Source organism: Ochotona princeps, chromosome 8 (genome assembly GCF_030435755.1).
Source record: "Ochotona princeps isolate mOchPri1 chromosome 8, mOchPri1.hap1, whole genome shotgun sequence".
NCBI lineage: Eukaryota > Metazoa > Chordata > Mammalia > Lagomorpha > Ochotonidae > Ochotona > Ochotona princeps.
In genome coordinates, this window is record NC_080839.1 from 37,695,627 (window position 1) to 37,701,626 (window position 6,000).

Consider the following 6,000-nt stretch of genomic DNA (forward strand, 5'->3'; position numbering starts at 1 on the left):
CTGCCTGCCAGTTGCTGGTGCAGTCTCCCAGCCCAGCGGCTCTCAGGCTCTGCCTCTGCGATCCTTCTGTCGTCCTCCCGGTCTTCTATCTGACGCGCAGGCCTTCCACTGCAGCTTTGCCTCTCTGATCTGCAGCTCTAGGACACGTTCAGAGAGTCAGCAAGTCTTTACTAAGGCACCCCCAAAGAACAAAGCACACCTCAGTGCTGTTAAAAAGATGAAACAGGAACTGGAATGATAACCTAGTGGCCAACATCTTCACCTTGAATGCCCTGGGATCCCATATGGGTGCCGGTTCATATCCTGGCTGCTGCACTTAGCATCCAGCTCTTTGCTTGTGGCCTGGGACCCTGCACCCGTGGGAGAACCGGAAGAAGCTCCCGGCTCCTGGTTTCAGATAGGCTTAGCTCCATTTGTTGTAGCCACTTGGGGAGTGAACCAGCCAATGGAAGCTCTTCCTTTCTCCTCTGTATATGTGGCTTCCCAATAAAAATAAATCTTTTTTTTTTTAAGTTTTATTTATTTTTATTACGAAGTCAGATATACAGAGAGGAAGAGAGACAGAGAGGAAGATCTTCCGTCCGATGATTCACTCCCCAAGTGAGCGCAACAACCCGTGCTGTGCCGATCCAGAGCCAGGAGCCAGGAACTTCTTCCAGGTCTGCCACACGGGTGCAGGGTCCCAAGGCTTTGGGCCATCCTGGACTGCTTTCCCAGGCCACAAGCAGGGAGCTGGACGGGCAATGGAGTTGCCGGGATTAGAACCGGCACCCATATGGGATCCTGGCACGTTCAAGGCGAAGACTTTAGCCACTAAGCCACCATGCCAGGCCCAAAATAAATCTTTTTTAAACATGATGAAACAGGCTTCAGTCTGGTTCTCAGCCTTTCAAGGACCAGACGGCTGGGGCTGCCTCTGGTCTCTGATGAGCTTAAGAAAGAGAACAGGGAGGACAAGACAGACTTGTCCCACTCCCGTGCTTTCACCAACCTTTAGGTTTTCTGCTTTATTCAGCTCTATCTAGCTGCCTTTTTCTGGCCTTTTACCTCTGGGGCCATTCACTAAATGTTATCCTCGTAGCTCCATCCTAGGCCCTCTCCTCTTCTCTGACTCTTTGTTGCCTAGATTATTCTAATATCTCCCCATGACTTTAGTTACCAACAATGTTATACTTTGTGTGGTGTGTGTGTGTGTGTGTGTGTTCATTCCTGGTATTCTGGCTTCCCTATGTCCAGTTGCCTTGTGCGTACTAGCCTTACACAGACACCTCAACCCCATGTAGGCATCACACCAGCACCCTTTTCCTCTTCTTTTCCAGTGGTCCCAAATTTAGCAAAGCAACCAGGGGTTCCTTTACTCTCCCACATGGATCAAATATATAAATATTGAAACAGAACCTGGCACTCTGGGATTATGTACATTTTTTAAAAGTCAGAATCTAGCATTAGACACTTTTTTTTTAAAAAAGACTTGTTTATTTTTATTGGAAAGGCAGATTAACAGAGAGAAGGAGAGACAAAGAGAAAGATCTTCCATCTGCTAGTCCACTCCCCAACTGGCTACAACAGCCAGAGCTGAGCTAATCCAGAGCCAGGAGCTTCATCTGGGTTTCCCATGTGGGTGCAGGGTCCCTAGGCTTTGGGTCATTCTCTACTGCTTTCCCAGGTCACAAGCAGGGAACTGGAAGGTGGAGCAGCCAGGACAATGAACTGGTGCCCATATGGAATTCCGGGTATGCAAGGCAAGGACTTTAGCCACTAGACTACTGTGCCAGACCAAGTTATGTACAATTTTAATATGTCATTGAAAAATTCAGAAATATAAAAAAAAAGAAGGAAAATAATTTTTCATTCTCTTCCCCAAAACAATGAACAGCCTTACATATACAGAACCAAAGGAACTAATGGTTTCATCCAAGGAGACACAATGGCTCCATTGCTAGGCAGAAGGGTAGAAGTGTAAACACTTGCTTTGTTGTTCAAAAAGTCATCAGAATAAAGATCTACCACATCAGGCTCCCTGGTTTGGTGGCAGCAGCCAGCAGTGTGAGATCTGAGCTGCTCCCCCTACCTGTTCACTTAGTTGAACTACATGAGGCTTGGCAATGCAGACTCTAGTGCAAACACTCATGTAGAGACCTGTAACAATGAACACCGCATATTCCCACCTCCTTTCAGTAGCCACCATTTTCATATATTTCTGTGAGTTGGCCCTCCAGCCAGGTTCGCAACCAAGCCAGGAAATGTTCAAGAGATGGGGCAGGCTGGGAGCAGGGCAGCTTGAAATGCTGAATAAAATGTTAGTTTAGTATTTTCAATGAGACAGAAAAAAATTGATGCAAACATCTCTACTCCCCCGTCTCCCCCTTGCCTCTCTTTTGCTGTGTCAAACCTATCTTTGTTTAAAGCTCAAATTGGGATTAGGCCCTTGTTGACTATGTCTGCTTAAGTCCTAGATAAAGGCTTATTTATTTGACCTGGGTATCCATAATTGCTCCAACTGCTCATTTTGATTCTCCTATTATGTTGACTGTGTTGGGAAGCTTGGCAAGAAGCACACTATGGAAATGTGGAACTAAACAGTTTAATGTGTGTGATCTGGAAAGTTCAACAGATGCCAGGGCTCAGCAGGCTCCTGGCTTGTTCAAGACTAATCCTGTGGATTTTCATTCTTGTGGGCATCATGCCCCTTAAAGTCCGAGGGCGTGGATTCTGCAAAACTGTCTCCCAGCTGCCCTACTCTTACAGACCAGCTAAGTGGCTGGCACTTGTAAACGCTCCTGTTTGTCTTCCCTCCACGAGGCAGACTGAAATAACAGGGTTCTGGAGCTGGGCACCATCAAGGTACGTTCTCTGGACATGAGTGGGGACAGGTTGGTCTCCAGGAGACTCAGCAGACCATCTATGCAGTATCCATCTCCCCTGTAGAAACATCATGTCTTGTCAAACAGATCAACCCTCCAAAACTGAGGCACCCATTCTCCTGTCTGCAGGAGTGTTGATTGCACACCTGCCAACTGAGTGCCTCTCTGAGACATGTCCTCTGCTGTACCTGATCTGAAATGCCACAGTCACATTGACCAAGGGCAGCCCAGGTCTAATGTTTGGCGACTGTCAAAAGCATAATTTTGCCCCTCTCAATCCTGAACAACTCAGCTCTTCTAGCACTGGAGCCCTGAGAGGGGCTCTTGTGATGGCTGCATTGGAGTTAGTTTCCTTTCTTTGTCCATCCTTGCTTTTGGCATCTCCCCAGACACTGGTACTAAGATTACACTTTAGCTGACTCGTGACACACAGCCATTGTTGCAGAACTGAGGACTTTCCTCACCCTACCTGGTGGAGACCTCACTGTGAGGAGGCCTGTATCTTCCTTTTGTGAAGACTCAGGAGCTATTTGGTCTAAGCTATTCAGGGTGGTGCCAAGGATTGGCTAAGGAAGCATCATGTGACTCCATCCCAGCCAGTGAGATAAGAAGGGACATCTGATCGGGAACTATAGGAAAGGCTTCCTGAGCTTTAAAAAGAGACAAGAGGAGAAATGGTCCCATTTCTGTAGAATGTTGGTTCTGAAAGAGATGCCTAAAATCACTGTAGAAAGGGAGAGATGTGGGACAACCATGGAGCCGAGAACAACAAAATTGAACTGAGACAGAGTCACAGTATACTCAGCTGAAACCTGCCTACCACCTTATCGTAATGTCCCCTTAGATGTCACAGTAGGGATGTGTCACTCAGGTGCTTAACAACAGCTTTGTGTCTACAATTGGCATTGTTTATTCTAGTTCCAACTACCTGTTCAATCCTCCCACCTCGGGAGGGATTTTGCTTTTTGAAATGCTTGAATTGTCAGCATTTGGAACCCAAATGTCTGGTTGGTCAACTTAACTGTTTCTTTTTTTTCTGTGAAATCAAGGGCATGAAGTTTGTAAGGCTAGTGTTAGGCAACAATGAGTATGCACTGCTGGGGCTGCAAGATGCTGATTCTATAAAACCATTTCCTGGAATCACCTTGGATACAGAAAGAAGGAAAGGGTGATGAAAATATTTGCAAACCATAGAGCAACAGAGCTTGAGCCCAAATTGTTAACCTTATCTAGGATATTAACATTTAGAAAAAGGCAGGGTCTGGGGTAAGACCCAGTGGCTAAATCTTCACCTTGCACACCCAAGGATCCCATGTGGGCACTGGTTCGTGTCCCAGCTGCTCCACTTCCCATCAGCTCCTTGCTTGTGGCCTGGGAAAGCAGTAGAGATGGCCCAAGGCCTTGGGACCCTGCACCCACATGGGAGACCTGGAAGAAGCTCCTGGTTCCTGGCTTTGGATAGACGGAACTCTGGCCATTGTGGCCACCTGGGGAATGAAGCAGTGGATGGAAGATCTTTCTGTCTCTCCTTCTCTCTATGAATCTGCCTTTCCAATAAAAATAAGTTTTTAAAGAAAATGCTTTCCTAGGGCCAGCATTATAGCAAAGCAAGAAAAGCCTGTGACACCCACATTCCTCATGGGCTCCAGTTTGTGTCTCACCTGCTCCACTTCTCTTCCAGCTTCCTGAGAGAAGCAAGAAGATGGATCACATCACATGGAAGAAACTCCTGGCTCCTGGATCTGGCTGTTGCAGCCATCTGGGAAGTGAACTAGGGAACGGAGGCACTCTCTCTCCATTACCCTTTCAAATAATAAATAAATAAATAAATAAGAAAATTATACACTCTCTTATCTGCAGTTTATTTTGAAATGTCAGTTCACAATAGCAACCAGGCCAGTTGCCTGACATGATAGTGGGATTGATGGTTAGGAAACAATTTCCTTTCTCTTACCTGCTCATACTCCCATCTGCATAAAGTCTGTTGCTTATTTTATTTAGTAGAAATATAACAAAATATCCCAATGTCAAACAGTTAATCAAGTACACAATCTGAAGCACACAATATGATGAGTTGGAACAGTGGTATGCTATTTTATAACCCCCATATTCCATCTAAAACATAGAACATTTCCTTTATCTCAGAAGTTTTCCTCATGTTTCCTCCAAGTTTGCTTTGTCCTTATCCCACAGGAAACTAGTTTCCTGATTTCTACTGCTATCAATTAGTTCCAACCTATTCTTTAACTTTGTATGTGTACTATTTGTATATTCTTTCACTCAATATAATATTTTATGATTCATCCATGTGGTGTGTATCCTGCTTCCCTTTTACGATTATCTATGGGGTCTATTGTGCTTTAATTTCCCTGTCTCCTTTCATTTGTAAAATGCATATAATCTATTTCAGAGACAAGAGAACTTATCACTCTGCAAGTTTACTCCGCAAATGCTGGCAACAGCTGGGGCTGGGCCAGGACGAAGCTACAAACCAGGAACTCAATCTAAGTTCCTATGTTGGTGGCAGGAATTCAACTGCTGGAGCTATTACTTGCTGTCTCACAAGATGAGCTTCATTAAGAGCTAAGATTAGGGGCCCGGCACGGTAGCCTAGCAGCTAATGTCCTTGCCTATACATGCCTGGGATCCCATATGAGCACTGGTTCTAACCCTGGCAGCCCTGCTCCCCATCCAGCTCCCTGCTTGTAGCCTGGGAAAGCAGTCTAGGACAGCCCAAAGCCTTAGGACCCTGCACCTGCATGGGAGACCCAGAAGAAGCTCCTGGCTCCTGGCTTCGGATTAGCGCAGTTCTGGCCTTTGCGGCCATTTGGGGAATGAATCGTCAGACAGAAGATCTTTCTCTCTTGTTTCTCCTTCTCTCTGTACATTTGACTTTCCGATTAAAAAATAAGAAATCATAAAAAAAAGAGTTGTTAGCTTAACTGCTAGGCCACTTACCCCATCAATTGCCACGTTTGAGAAGGCCCTATCTTTCTGGTGAAGGTTTTACTGTCAGATAAATTTGCCAAGTAAGTTTCACAAATCATGGGGTCCTATAGGACACCTCTTCCGATCAATTGGTTTCTACAGTCTAGGTGATGATGATGGTGGTGGTGGTGGGTGGTGGTGGTGGTAG

General features: G+C 45.7%; 1 protein-coding gene across 1 annotated transcript in view; it reads left to right on the plus strand.

Annotated features, from left to right (window-relative positions):
- The window catches only part of COMMD1 (copper metabolism domain containing 1), a 171,600-nt gene extending 166,923 nt beyond the window's left edge, over nt 1-4,677 (plus strand). The window contains exon 4 of the mRNA XM_058667864.1: nt 4,546-4,677. The gene's annotated coding sequence lies outside the window, so the exon portion shown is untranslated. The remainder of the gene's footprint in view (nt 1-4,545) is intronic.
- The last annotated feature ends 1,323 nt before the right edge of the window (nt 4,678-6,000 follow it).